At 46.2% G+C, this 16,143-nt stretch overlaps 1 pseudogene; it reads right to left on the reverse strand.

The window, feature by feature from the left end:
* Nucleotides 1–2,789: 2,789 nt before the first annotated feature.
* Nucleotides 2,790–15,013, reverse strand: LOC124028321 (annotated as a pseudogene).
* Between the last annotated feature and the right edge of the window lie 1,130 nt (nucleotides 15,014–16,143).

Genomic DNA, 16,143 nt, shown 5'->3' on the forward strand with positions numbered 1-16,143 from the left:
CAAATAAATTCATTAAAAATCCTACAATGTGATTTTCTGGAATTGTTTTTCAAATTTTGTCTGTCATAGTTGAAGTGTACCTATGATGAACATTTCAGGCCTCTCTCATCTTTCTAAGTGGGAGAACTTGCACAATTTGTGGCTGACTAAATACTTTTTTGCCCCACTGTATGGACAATAGCAAAAAAAGATGATCTAATGACTCTGCCTCCTCACAGCAGAATCCGCAGAGCTGGGAAGATTGTATCCCTCATATATATATATATATATAACATTCTATTAGTTGCAAGAATTTTGTATAGTAATTTATATTGAAAAATTAGAAGTTTTGAATCCTTTGTTGTTTTGCGTATCAATTCATAAACCATGTAGCATGGAATGGGTACATTGAAAATCTCTTCCCAACTATTTTGCAAGTTATATGGCACAACTATCAGTTTTTTTGTCCTTAAATGAAATTGGTATATGTTTTTATTTCTCACACTTTTCTTTAACCATTTATGTTCTTTAATACAGGGTCGACATACAAGTTCCTTACTTTTTTTACCCTTCTACTTGCCTCTTCCATTTTTGTGGTTAATGCTGCAATTAATTGGTTGTAATTTTGGGTAGAACAGACATTTCCATATGTCTGTGTTAGCTGCATGTGTGACATAACTCCACCACTATCATTCACTAAAATTATACCTTTTTTAAACATTTCTTCGATGAATACAGTTTTTTTAAATCAATTAGTATATTTGAATTTAACCACAATATTTGTTGTACTATTTGTTCCGTCCTTTCAGGTGGATTAAACTGAAATTGCAACCAACTTTCTAAGGTTTGTTTAAAAAAGAAAGATATTTTGGAGATGATTTCCTTTTCAAACAACCGAAAGTGAGCAGGTGTAATCTGAATGAAGGGGAAAAGGCCCTTCCTGAATATAGGGTGAGACATTCGTACCAATTGACTAGAGAACCAGTTTGGATTTAAGTCTAACTTTTGTATGACTGATGCCTTTAATGAGAGGTCTAATGCTTTAACATTTAATCATTTCTGCCCACCGAATTCATATTCGTTATATAAATGGGCCCTTTTCATTTTTATCTGGCTTGCTGTTCCAAATAAAATTTAATATTTTTTGTTCATATAATTTAAAAAGCAGGTCACTAGGTGTAGGCAAAACCATAAGCAAATAGGTAAACTGTGATTAAACTAAAAAGTTAATCAGCGTGATTTTTCCACAAATAGACTGTAAAGGTTTCCCTCCTCTTCGTCTGAAGTGGAGAGGCGAGAAGGATCGGAGGACCAATATGCGGCGTGGTAAGTGTCCATGGTTCTTAATAAGAAATACCCAACATGAACACAACTGAATACAAAAACAATAAACGTGGAATGAACGAAACCCAAAACAGTACAGTGTGGTGAAAAACACAGACATGGAAACAAACACCCACAAACAAACAGTGAAACCCAGGCTACCTAAGTATGATTCTCAATCAGAGACAACTAATGACACCTGACTCTGATTGAGAACCATACTAGGCCGAAACATAGAAATCCCAAAATCATAGAAAAACAAACATAGACTACCCCAACTCACACCCTGACCATACTAAATAATGACCAAACAAAGGAAATAAAGTTCAGAACGGGAAAGTACCCCCCCCAAAGGTGCGGACTCCGGCCGCAAAACCTTAACATATAGGGGAGGATCTGGGTGGGAGTCACTTCACCACCATCTGGGTGGACCCCACTTCACCACAGTCTTTCTCCGCCTCATTGTCCGCCTCCGTGGCCTCCTAAACACGGCGACCCTTCTAAATGGCCCCACTGGACTGAGGGGCAGCTCCGGACTGAGGGACAGCTCGGGACTGAGGGGCAGCTCCGGACCGAGGGGTAGTTCCGGACTGACGGGTAGCTCATGACAGACTGGCGGCTCTGGCGGCTCATGACAGACGGGAGACTCTGGCGGCTCATGACAGACGGGAGACTGGCTGAATCAGACTCTACCTGATTCATTTAATCAAGTAATTATAAACAATTAATAATTCGATGAACAGCAGCCATCACATTAATCAATACAACGTCACGACAAGCATCAAGAATAGCTATTGCGTTACCTTGCTGAGCTGCTGTTAGGTTTGAGTTGTGTTTGTATACTTGTCGGCATTCAGCTCCCATTATAGTCCTCAAAATGGCAGCCACTACATCTTCATCCTTTTCCAGAAGTCCCGTGGCTAGTCCTCCCATTCACCTCTGGACGTATCCCAATTCGTGCTCCAATCTCCGCTGAGCATCATAACTGTGGGAAGGGGAATGTTCACTGCCATTTCTATCTCGATGCTAACAACACTATATAGCGAAGGTGAATTATGGCGATTTTTAACCAAAGGTTTGCTCTAATTTGCGGATATCATGGATAGTCATCCCGCTTCTGACACCATGTTTGGATGTTAAATGACGAGACAGAGTCATTGATGCGAGTAACCAGTCTTGTTCAGCACATTGCAATACACCCGGGTACATCAAGCACACCTGCGCCGAGACAGCTCAGCTCAACGCTGATTGGCTATTTTTTTTTTTTTTTTTTTATCAAATGAGGCCAAATGCTTGCTGGCATCAACCAATCAAATGCTACAGCGGCAACATGTTATACTTTTTTGGTCCAGACAGCATCAGATACATACAGTACTGTAGGCTACACAACAGACGGGTGCCATTTCCCTCGCTCCGATGATTTCTCCAGTGAGATTCAGCCACTTGCGAATTGACGTAAAATTATGAAGAAAATAAAAAATATAAAATGATTTGAGAATTTTTATTTATTGATTGTTTAAATAAATGGGGAAGCCTGGCTTCTCTTGGCATCCATGAACGCAGGCCACTACTGAGGGCTGTTTAGTCCCACGTGATGCAGAGTGACAACCGCTTGTTCTAGTCATTTATTCACATCATTCTGTTAACATTTATTTATTTACACTGATCACTGAGGACCTCTGACAACCCATCAAGATGGCATATCAGTAGCCTAAGTAAGTTCTTTAGCAATAACAGTATGTTAAGGTTCATTAAAACATATCTTTAAATTGAGCTAAAATAACAAATAGTGTATTAACTTGTAGTAAATAATGTATTATGTTAGCTACCACAGGTACGTAAGAACTGAAACATAACTAGAGAATAAAATGCTGTTTGCAAACTATGAAACCAAAATCAAGAAATTCCAATGCTTGTATTACACTGTAGCATCCAGCATTTTCTTCACCAGTTTTTCTTCTAACAGTATGAGGGTAGCAGCTCAGTAGAAAATAAGATAACTTTAGTGTCATCTCAAAAACAGTGGATTTAAAGTCATACAGCTTACCCATAATTATACTGGGTTATTTGCATGAGGGATTATTGTCACTGGACTACACAGTGGACAACCCTGTAGTGTAGTCTGGGTAATGTGCTGCTCATTGGGGTCTGTGATGGGTGTCTCATCCAGCTCCTCATCACTCTGAGTAGATGTTTGGTTGGTATTATCTCCTTCTTTCTCTGTGTCTGGTTCCTTCTGCTCTATCCCTTCCTCCTCCATCTCTACTTCATTTCCCCCATCATCCTCTGTGTTTGCACCCATACATCTATTGTGGTCCATTATCCCATCTCTGTTCTCCTCATTACTTACTCTTTGCCCTTTCCCTTATTCTTCCACATCATCATTCTGTCTTCACTCCCCTGACTGGATGTCCTGGTTGTCCTCCTGTGTATGTTGATTTGTTTGGTTATTGTCTTTGTGGTCTGCTGTGTACGGTCCTTCTCCTTGGATCTTTATCTCTGGCTTTTCATCATTCATCATTAAGTGCCTGAGTCGCTCTCATGTTTACCATCTCCCGTGTACAGGTTTGTCATCTCCTCTTGGGGCTTGTCTGATTCTTGGTCTAGTTCATTCTCCTGTTTAAGACCTGGTTTGTCCAGGTCTAGCAGGGCCTTCTTGTGCCCTATGTCCTGGTTGGTTTTATCTGTTTCTGCATTTAGTGGAATCGATTTGGGTGTTGTGCCTGCTGATTCTGTTTGGCCTGGAGCTGTCTCTGTTGTGATTGGGTATTTTTGGCCTGAAGATGTCTCTGTTGTGATTGGGTATTTTTGGCCTGGAGCTGTCTCTGGAGCTGGAACTGTTTCCTGGTTGTGTTCTGGTGTGGGCGTGCCTAGCTTGGATTCTTTGGATTCTGGTGTGACTAGGTCTTGTTGGCCCTGGGAGTGGTCTGGTGTGACTAGGTTTTGTTGGGCCTGGGAGTGGTCTGGTGTGACTAGGTCTTGTTGGGCAGGGGTGGGGTCTGGTGTGACTAGGTCTTGTTGGGCCTGGGTGGGGTCTGGTGTGACTAGGTCTTGTTGGGCAGGGGTGGGGTCTGGTGTGAGTAGGTCTTGTTGGGCAAGGGTGGGGTCTGCTGTGACTAGGGCTTGTTGGGAAGGGGTGGGGTCTTCTGTGACTAGGTCTTGTTGGGCAGGGGTGGGGTCTGCTGTGACTAGGTCTTGTTGGGCAGGGGTGGGGTCTTCTGTGACTAGGTCTTGTTGGGCAGGGGTGGGGTCTTCTGTGACTAGGTCTTGTTGGGCAGGGGTGGGGTCTTCTGTGACTACGTCTTGTTGGGCAGGGGTGGGGTCTGCTGTGACTAGGTCTTGTTGGGCAGGGGTGGGGTCTGCTGTGACTAGGTCTTGTTGGGCAGGGGTGGGGTCTGGTGTGACTAGGTCTTGTTGGGCAGGGGTAGGGTCTGGTGTGACTAGGTCTTGTTGGGCAGGGGTGGGGTCTGGTGTGACTAGGTCTTGTTGGGCAGGGGTAGGGTCTGGTGTGACTAGGTCTTGTTGGGCAGGGGTAGGGTCTGTTGTGACTAGGTCTTGTTGGGCAGGGGTGGGGTCTTCTGTGACTAGGTCTTGTTGGGCAGGGGTAGGGTCTGGTGTGACTAGGACTTGTTGGCCTGGGTTGGTCCAATTGTCCTGTACATGCTCTGTGTCTGTCACTGAAACACAGAATGAGAAGATGGGTTGATACAAGACTACACAAACACTATTATACAGACACATTTGTCTTAATGATAACATTACTTATTATGTCATTGTCAGTCTCAATATTGAGTTATGTGTAACCTATCTGCCATGGGACATAAAATCACCTGTCTGTTTGTCTGAGAGACGGTCATTCTGTCTGTATAGAAGGCTGTGACCCCTACTTTTTGTTGGAGAGAAAATTATTCCAGCTGGTCCAGTTTGCCATTTCCTATTTGGATCTGCATTCTGCTTGTTTATCAGCTCTACCTGCTCTTTTACCATTCCTGTACACACAAAAACATTCATCCCCATTTGTAGAAAAGGCCCATGGAGTTGGTGGAATACTCCTTTAATTAATTGCCATTTACTCAGCTGGGCCAGGGGCGCTTTAATTAGGTCAGGTGGAAATGTCCTACAGATCTCAACTCTATAAAAGGAGGAAATTGCCATCGCCTGATCTCGCTGCTTTCTCTTCCCTAAATCCATCTGATCCAGAAGTTCTGTGCGTCCATGAATCCACGTAAGTCCACCGACTCTTACCTTTCATCTGAATGATCTGTGGTGATCGGGAGAGTGGGCCATTCAGTTATTGTTTATAGTTATCACCGCGGAGCGCGGCTTGGAGCGCACGCTTCAAACATATTGTGTAATGTGAATTGTTAATAATGACTGCTATGATTTGATCTTTGATTATGAATTTGATTGTATACATGTTATTTGTTTCCTTTGTGATGCAGCACAGACTACCAGTAAATATACCACTTTATGGTTAAAGGAATTCCTGCCTCAGTCTCATACATTCCTCTGTCACCTGACACGTGACCACCTGTTCACCGACACTGTCAGTCATCCTACCTGTCCAGCAACCCACACAGATTCCACTAATCTTTCAATGGTCCTTTGAGCCGGATGATGACTGAACCAAAGACAGGTGAAAAGGAAATGGAGGCGGAGAGGGAAGAATTGTCTCCACTGGAAGGAGGAAGAGAGGAGGAGAGAGCAGCTGAGAGAAAGGTCTTGGAACAAAGGAAATATCCAGGAGCTAAGCCTAAAGTAACAAAGGCTTCATCCTCAACCACCAGCAGCACCAGAAGAACCAGGCAAGCACCTGGTTATCTTAAGGACTATGTGGTCGAGGTTCCGACATCAAAGGGCAAGCCCACCAGAGCTCAAAGAGTTGATGGATCAACTATATGTTTCAGCCATCAACCATCCCCTCTGAGCCAAGGACCGGAAACTACTTTGGATCAGGAAAGTGGTCTACGTGAGGAACCTATGGAAGAGGTAACTCCCACTGCACAGGTCGACCAGCTTCCAGAGGCAGGCTCCGCTCAGCCCTTAACTAATGGGAAATTGTCGAAGCACTCTAGACGGAGTGGGAGTTCGACCAGTGGATACCCCTTTGGAAGTGGCCATGGCAGCCGCCATTCACTAGCCCTCAGCAATTCACAGAACGCTGTCCTACAAGAGAGGACGAAACTATTAGCTTTGGAGGAGATTGAGCGTCAGATTGAGGAGGAACAACAGGCTGACGAACGATGTCACCAATTGGATGTGCAGGCCCGTAGAGCTCTACAGGAAAGGGAATTCATTGCCAAGGACCTGGCACAGCAGCGACGGCACCGTCAAGCCAGAAGGGAATTAGAGGAGGCACGGATGGTCTCATCCTTCCTGGAGAGGAACGAACAGGGAGTTGACCTGACCACCCCTCCACATGGACCTGAACTGTCTGCCTTTCTTTCCCAATCTGCCCCTCTGGTACAGCATGGCACACAGTCCTCGGAGGCTCCGGGGTCAACAGCCAACACGGAGCACGGGAGACGGGCCGCTCCGCCAACGCCCTCTATGCCAGTGACACAAGTTAGCATTCCTCCATCTGGACAAAGCATCACTCCTTCGCCTTTCCGCCAATTACCAACCAAGGCAAATCGTTCCTTTCATCCAGGGCCAGGCCAGTCCTCAAACAACAGGTCGGAGGGCTCTCGCCCAATTCCGGCTGCCACAAATGGTGGGTCTGGGACAGTAGGTGACCGGCCCAATGAGGCCACAGTGGGCTCATCAGAAGTCCCGGGTTTATCCTTCACGCAACCAGAAGAGGGAGCCAACATTATGAAACTTCTAGTAGCCTCAGCCTATGGAATTCCCAGACCCAAACTGCCATACTTTGAAAATGGAAAGGAGAGTGAATTTGTCCTTTTGGAAATGGCATTGGAGAGTCTACTGGGTATTCACAGTCATCTGTCAGAACGCTACAAATACCAAGTACTAATGGATCATTTGCGGTTTCCAAGTGCATACAGGCTGGCCCAATCCTTTATGCATTCCGCAACACCATACACGACAGCTCTCCAGGCCCTGAAGGCAAGATATGGTGAGCCACGTCAGCTAGTCCAGAATGAACTAAACAACATCCTGAACACGTCTCCAATTAAAATGGGAGACCATGCTGCTTTCCAAGAATTCTCCCTGGCTGTCCAATCCCTGACCTCGATGCTCCAATCCGTTGAAGGAGAAGACGGGAACGAGCTTAAATGTGGCTCCCACGTGGACAGGCTTCTCAGCAAACTTCCAGTGTACCTCAGAGACAGTTTCATTGAACATTGTTTGAATAAGGGCATCCTGAAAGAGGGCTCGAGAAGCACCTATGCTCTCAGAGACTTGGCCACATGGTTGGAGGTGAAGGCAAAGGCGAAGAGCATCGCTCACCAGGCCATAATCTCCGCCATAGCCATAGGGGGAAGGAAGGAGTTTGAACGCCAGCAGGGACAGAAAAGACCAAATCCCACTACCATGTACTTAAATAGTGAGGCCGGGGAGGAACCCGGGAAGAAGACCCCTCTCAAGAGCAAGAACATCAAATTCCAGCCTTACTGCCCATATTGCAATAGTAAGGGGCACTTCCTTGGCTCATGCCCCAGAGTAAAAAGCTCACTCAAACTCAATTGAAGGCCTGGATCACTTCAGGCGAGCGATGCTACAAGTGTGCCCGTAGCCATAAGGTGGAGACCTGCACATTGAGGAAACCCTGCAACCGCTGTAAAGAAATACATCTCACCGTGTTGCATGATCTATTTCCCCAAGCAAAGAAGGAGCAGAGTATGCTCATGGTAGGAGCTGCAAAGGAGCTGTATCTCGACCAGCAGAACCGATCTCCAAGGGTCATGTTGAAGGTGGTCAAGGTCACTCTGCAAAGTGAAGGGAGAAGCATTGATACATTCGCCGTTCTAGATGATGGGTCAGAAAGAACAATCATTCTCACAGCGGCCACCCGTCAGCTTAACCTGGAAGGGACGCCCGAGACCCTTAATCTCAGAACGGTGCGACATGATGTTATCCAAATGAAAGGCTCTGCTGTAACCTTTAGCATTTCACCTTCAGGAAACAGGGACGTGGCCTATAACATCACCAATGCCTTCACGGCAGATGGCTTGAATCTCGCAGAGCACTCCTGCCCGGTAAGTGTTCTACAGAAACAATATCCTCATCTACGAGGATTGCCTCTTCCTAACCTGGCCAGAGTAGCACCACTTATCCTGATTGGGTCAGACCACCCACATCTCGTCACCCCGACTGAGCCTATACGAGCTGGACCAGAAGGAGGACCCATTGCTGTCCATACATCCTTGGGTTGGGCTGTGCAAGGTCCATCCCATCTACTTCTCTCACCCAAGCTGTACAGTCACAGCAAGTCCTCTTCACCAGAAGCAATCCAGATGCAGCCACTGACCTCCTTCGGAATGTTGAGATGCTATGGAAGATGGACACCTTCTCCAACCGGAAGCTACAGGAGGTCACTCGCTCGAAAAATGACTCCTATGCATTAGACCTCCTGGAGAAGAGCACCACCACCACTGAAATGGATGGCGTTCGCAGGTATGCAACCCCACTGCTACGGGTGCCCAACCATCCTCCTCTGGCAACCACGACACGGGCTGTACTCCCACTACTGCGTGGAACAGAGCGACGCCTGGTGAAGAATCCTGAGCTTGCAGAAGTTCATAACCGAGAGATTCATAACCTTGTGAAGGCAGGCTACGTCACTGAAGTGACAGCTCATGAAGAGGGAAACGCACTCAGTGAATCCTGGTATCTCCCTCACCATGTTATCCAGCAACATGGTGGGAAGTATAGACTTGTCTTCAACTGTTCATTCCAAGCAGCTGGTCAAAGCCTGAATGACTGTCTACTCCCCGGACCAACCTTAGGTCCTTCCTTGCTCGGTGTCCTTCTCCGGTTCCGGCAGCACTCTACAGCCATCAGTGGAGACATCAAAGCCATGTTTCATCAGATTCGTTTACTGCCTTCTGACACCACACTGCTCCGGTTCATATGGCGAAATATGGAACGAGATGCAGAGCCCACAATCTATGAATGGCAGGTACTCCCCTTCGGCACCACCTGCAGTCCTTGCTGTGCCATATACGCTCTGCAGAGACACGCACGGGAGCATCCAGACAGTGACCCAGAAGTATTGGATTCAGTGGAAAATGCCTTCTATGTGGATAACTGCTTACAAAGCATCCCATCCACGGCTGAAGCGAAATCACTCCTTGATAAAGTGCGGAATCTCCTGTCCAAAGGGGGATTTGAGGTCCGACAGTGGGCTAGTAACAGAGCGGAGGTTATCCAGCACCTCCCGCCACAAGCTAGGTCCAGTAGCAGTGAACTATGGCTAACGCAGTCTGGTGCTAACCCAGAAGAGCCCACTCTAGGACTGAGGTGGAGCTGCCTACCGGATACCCTGGGGTATAAGCACCGCTCATCCCCGAGTACCGAAACCCCCACTCTGCGCACCATCTATCGGACCCTGGCCAGTCAATACGATCCCCTTGGGTATATCCTGCCATACACAACACGGGCCAAAGTCTTAGTCCAGGACCTGTGGCAGACCAAGAGGGACTGGGATGAACCAATCCACCCAGCTGACCTAGTGGAACGATGGATCTGTTGGGAAACTGAGTTAACGGAGCTCTCTGATGTCCAAATGCCAAGATGTTATGTACCATCCTGTGTTGACCAACTGGGATCATGCCTGGAACTGCATGTGTTCTGTGACGCTTCGGAGCGAGCTTATGGGGCGGTTTCCTATCTTAGAGTGGAGGATAAGGCAGGCCACACCCATGTCTCCTTTGTCATGGCCAGGTCCAGGGTCGCACCCAAGAAGCAGTTGTCAATGCCTAGGCTGGAACTCAGTGCTGCCCTTTCCGGAGCCCAGTTGGCCTCTACCTTGCGAGCCGAGCTCACCTTGTCAATCCATCTACTGGAGTGATTCGACCACTGTATTGACATGGCTCAAGTCGGAGTCCTGCAGGTATAAGGTGTTTGTCGGGACTCGCATTGCGGAAATCCAAGACCTAACAGAAGTCCAGGACTGGAGGTATGTTGATAGCATAAACAATCCTGCTGATGACATTACTAGAGGTAAAACCCTTAAGGAATTGGCTAAACCCCATCGCTGGAGCTTGGGACCACCATTCTTGTCCCAACCAGAGAACGAGTGGCCGACAGCCCCCAGGCGTGCGGCCCCTCCGCAACCAACTGAAGCTCATGAGTTAAGGAAGTCCGCCCAATGCTACAGTATTTCTACGGAACCAACAACGGCTCTCCCTGACCTAACACAATCCCAAACACTGCCGGATCTGATCACAGCCACAAACCAGACCTCAGATGGGGTGGCTTCTATACCTACCTCCCTCGCGGCAGAGACACTACTCCTCCAGCAAGCACAAGCAGTTAGCTTCCCTGAGGAGTTAAAAGCTCTGAAAGCCGGTAGGGAAGTGGCTAAGGGCAGCCGTCTTCTCTCTCTTGCCCCAGAATATGATCCAATCCTTGGAGTGATCAGAGTCGGAGGAGGCTGCGCCAAGCGGAGGTTTTGGACCCAGATGCTATCCACCCAATTATCCTCGACTCCAGACACCCTCTTACCAGGCTCCTCATCAAGAGTTATGATGAGCGGCTTCTCCACCCAGGGCCAGAGAGGGTCTATGGGGAGATGAGGCGGAAGTACTGGATAATTGGAGGACGAGGAGCCATTCGTAAGCACCAATACGCCTGCGTAGAATGTCAGAGATGGCGGGCTGGAGCTACGGTGCCCAAAATGGCAGATTTACCCCCTGCTCGCTTGCGCCTCCTTAAACCACCCTTCTGGTCAACAGGAGTAGATTGCTTCGGCCCCTTGATGATCAAGTTAGGTCGTCGTGTGGAAAAGCGCTGGGGCATTCTATTCAAGTGTATGACAACCAGATGTGTCCACCTGGACCTACTGGAGAGTTTGGATACGGAAGCCTTCCTCATGGCCCTACGGTTTATCTCCCGACGGGGAAACCCTACGAGATCCTGGCTGACAGAGGTACGAACTTCAAGGCAGGAGAAGCCAGGTTAGAGGAAGCCTTCCAAGCCATGGAACCCAGCCTCCAGGATCAGCTGATGGACCAACAAATCTCATTCAAATTTAACCCTCCAGGCGCTCCTCATTTTGGAGGAACATGGGAGCGAGAGATCAAATCTGTAAAGACGGCCTTACGAGTCGTACTAGGGGACCAAACTGTCACTGAAACTGTCTTGAGGACTGTCCTGATAGAGGTGGAAGGGATTCTGAACTCCAAACCCTTGGGATATCTCTCTGCAGACATCGCTGACCCCGATCCGGTTACACCGAATATGCTCTTGATGGGACGTCGAGATGCGTCACTTCCTCAAGCCATGTATGCTGATACCAACCTCGTAGGCAGACGCCGGTGGCGACACAGCCAAATCTTAGCTGACCATTTTTGGGCCCGATTCATTCGGGATTACCTACCAAGTCTACAGCACAGAGGGAAATGGCGGAGAGAAATGGCCAGCCTGGAAACTGGCCAAGTAGTAATGATGGTGGACCCTCAGCTGCCTCGAGCCTCCTGGCCGGTGGGCCGTATAACTAAGACCATGCCTGGGACCGATGGTCGTGTTAGATCAGTGGAAATCCAGGTGAAGAACCGGACATATATCCGGCCAGTTGCCCGACTGATTCCTCTCCCTGAGATGACAGAGGATGGGGAGCAATGAGCCTTTTGAGGAATGTGGAAATTAACAAATTTCCGGGGTGGCTGTAGAAAAGGCCCATGGAGTTGGTGGAATACTCCTTTAATTAATTGCCATTTACTCAGCTGGGCCAGGGGCGCTTTAATTAGGTCAGGTGGAAATGTCCTACAGATCTCAACTCTATAAAAGGAGGAAATTGCCATCGCCTGATCTCGCTGCTTTCTCTTCCCTAAATCCATCTGATCCAGAAGTTCTGTGCGTCCATGAATCCACGTAAGTCCACCGACTCTTACCTTTCATCTGAATGATCTGTGGTGATCGGGAGAGTGGGCCATTCAGTTATTGTTTATAGTTATCACCGCGGAGCGCGGCTTGGAGCGCACGCTTCAAACATATTGTGTAATGTGAATTGTTAATAATGACTGCTATGATTTGATCTTTGATTATGAATTTGATTGTATACATGTTATTTGTTTCCTTTGTGATGCAGCACAGACTACCAGTAAATATACCACTTTATGGTTAAAGGAATTCCTGCCTCAGTCTCATACATTCCTCTGTCACCTGACACGTGACCACCTGTTCACCGACACTGTCAGTCATCCTACCTGTCCAGCAACCCACACAGATTCCACTAATCTTTCACCATTAATATCATATGTATTCAAAGTTTCTCGTACCCAAGGCAATAAACACTATATAAGGAGAACCTTTTGGTATAGAAGTTATATTTCTAGTGTTCTCAGAATGGTCACCCTCGGGATCGTTGTTTCCTATTCAATTAAAACATAAACAAAATAATGGTATTCATAAACAGTAGAGTGGTAAGGTGTTAGTTTTGTCTTAAAATGTATGTGATGCCAAACTAAGTCTATAGCAATAGAACTCATGTTCAAAATGACATTTTTACAGCTAAACAACCTTGTATTGTATCTTCCACCAGTCCTTTCTCTTCTTCAGATTTTCTCGGTGCAGCTTCAGCTGCTGGTCATCCACCACAGAGTGGAAAAGACAAGAGGGATAAAGGACAGAATTAGACATAGGGATGTAATGTGGGTGAACATCCTGCAACATGAATATGTCTAACCGGAAAGACTATGTAGTTACTTTGCTTTGTTTGCTGGTTGTACTCTTTTCTCTCCCCTTTTCAACTCTAATCTCAGATCCAAGGTCAAAGACCTTGTAACAAGTCAGCTGCCGTCACTGGGACAGTGATCATCTAAAAAGCTCAGCACACATCAGGGGAGTAGGGAGGAAATGGATTGACTCTGGTCTAGCCAGGTCATTATAATGAGGGGCTTTTTCTCCCAGTAATACCGAACTATGCCCCATATAGTTCCGGAGTCTGGAACAAAACGTTTTTCATAGGACATAGGATGGTCGTACGTTTCTTGCATTTCCTCCAGTAGTACCACAAGAGAAATGCCACAACAGCAACTAAGACGAGGAGAAGCAGAATGGACAGGACCACAGCCAGGACACTGGATGAGCCTTCCTCTGCACAGAAACACCATTAAAACATCTTGGATCAGCAGCATTTCCACACTTAATAAGACATGAATTAAGCAGTCTTATAAGACATGAATTAAGCAGTCATAACACTATGAACTATATAGTAATGTCAGTGACTGTAACGTATGAATATCTGGGATCTGCAAAAAAAAGATGCTTAGCATGCACAATATAACATTGTATTTACAACAATCTCATTCTATGTCTTTCTGAACCATGTTCTCACTATCAATAAATGTACAGAATCTACATGTCACGCAAATGTGTTGGCAGCATGAAATAATACATCCAAATTGTGAACACGACAGAATGAAAGTGAGAGTACATTGTATTAATGTAACTACAGTTTAGAAGTGTTATCTTACCAGTGTAGCAGTTCTTCAGGGTGAACTCTGCACTTTTCTCACTAACAGGGTTTTTCACCACACATGTGTAGATAGACTCCTGGTTCTCAGAATCCTGGTTCTCCCCCCCAGGTATGAACAGTTCAGGTCCAGGACTCTCTGACCCCTCAGGACTCCTCCAGATGAACTGGGTCAGGGGCTGGAGGTCAGCTGAGCACAGCAGGGTTCTGTCCATGTTCTCTGGGGTTGTGGTGTTAACCACACAGGTTGCACTGGGCTGTGCCACATCATCTACACACATGTGCACAAACGAGTACAGACACACACACACACACACACACACACACACACACACACACACACACACACACACACACACACACACACACACACACACACACACACACACACACACACACACACACACACACACACACACACACACACACACACACACACACACACACACACGCACAGACACGCACAGACACACACACAGCAAAGTGAGAAGCCGTTTCACCTCAACTGATCTGAGGAGAGGTGTGTCTTGGTGTGGGTTTAAACCTGTCCAGCAACTTTGAACATTTGTAATAAAGATGTAATGATGAAAAGGGGGAGTTTCAATATCACACCGGAACAAGATTTCAAGAACTAGGTGAGAATATGTGGGTCCTGACTCATTAGATACAGTAACCAAGGTATACAATTAGATTTTGTTTTACTATACTGGCATCACTTAATCAGCCGTTGTCTAGGCTTAAAGATTAAAAAAATTGAAAGCCCTTATTAATACTGTAAATAAACATACTGTATACACACAAACCTGACATGCAGGCCTTTAAACAGCAACATTACATACTTACCAATAACCCCCACCTTATGTTGAGAGTACTGCAGCTTGCCCTTGACGACAGCCTCTAACTCATAGGGCCCACTGTCTGCATCAGTGAGACCTTTGATAGTTAGCGCTCCAGAGTCCCAGTCCAGGATGGTCCTGCCTTTATACCTGCCATACTCAACATTCTGACTCTATCAAACTCCACCACCTTGTTCCCATTGTGTTTCCACAGGATGTCCTCAGGCTGACCTGAGACCTTGGGGGTCAGGGTGATCTCTTCCCAGGCCACCATACTGCTGTTCACCTGTCACCTCCACTGAGTACAGAAAAATGAGGATCTGGTGAAAACATGTTGAAAACACCCTAAACTTCTGTGGATATAATGTAATGTAGGCTAGTGGTCTTCTTTGAGACCACCAAGGACAGTTCAGGTATCAGCAGTGTCAGACATCCCACCTATTCAACCTAATTAGTCATCTCCCACTATACTGCTCTCCTCTGCTGTCAAATCAATGATTGGCCAGGGTGGGATTGTAGACCCTGTATCTTGATATATCATTAACTTGGCCATGCACGGAGAGATATATCGTCAACTCTATCGAAACTCTAGCCGGGTACTTCAACTCCATGATAATTGAATCCACGGAGTTGAAAGCAAAGTAGAGTTTTTAAATGAACCTCTGACTCCTTTAAGTCACTATGCAATCGATATTTAAAAAATGTAACTTACTGTGTACCTATGTTTCTCCTCTGTTGTTGTGTGCCTTTCTTTGTTTGCTGAAATCCATACTTAAAAAAACTTTCATCAAATACAACCACCAACCTTTTCCTTGTTGAAATTCAATTGGCAAATGCACATTCAAGCTGAGTTGCCATCTTAGAGCAACAGCAACGAGGAAACAGTCCGTGGTTGTATTTGATTAAAGTTTTATTAAAAAGTACAGATTTCAGCAAAGAAAAGAAAGGTATGCTAAAACAGAGGACAAGCATAGGTAAATGGTAAGAGTTTAAGAATGTAATTTTGGAAGGTAATGACTTCATAGCGACTTGAAGGAGTCTGAGGTTCATTTAAAAAAACAAAAGTCTGCGCTCAACTCCGTGGTTGAAATCACCATGGAGTTGAGATACATGGCAATCGTATATAAACCCTGGATTCCTGATGCTATGTATTGGCCATTGAGAGGTCATTGTAGTTGCGATAGTAATATTAGTACTCTCTAAAGTAAAATACTATATTTCTCTCTCAGGCTGATACAGAGAGACTCATCCATACTTTACTACAAGCAGGCTTGACTACTGTAATGCTCTCCTGTCTGGTCTACCCAAGAAAGCCATTGGGAAACTGCAAAGCATACAGAACGCTGCAGCATAGATACTGACCAAGACTAAACGGAGAGCACACATTACACCTGTTTTAAGGTC

The sequence above is a fragment of the Oncorhynchus gorbuscha genome, unplaced genomic scaffold (genome assembly GCF_021184085.1).
Source record: "Oncorhynchus gorbuscha isolate QuinsamMale2020 ecotype Even-year unplaced genomic scaffold, OgorEven_v1.0 Un_scaffold_4022, whole genome shotgun sequence".
Taxonomy (NCBI): domain Eukaryota; kingdom Metazoa; phylum Chordata; class Actinopteri; order Salmoniformes; family Salmonidae; genus Oncorhynchus; species Oncorhynchus gorbuscha.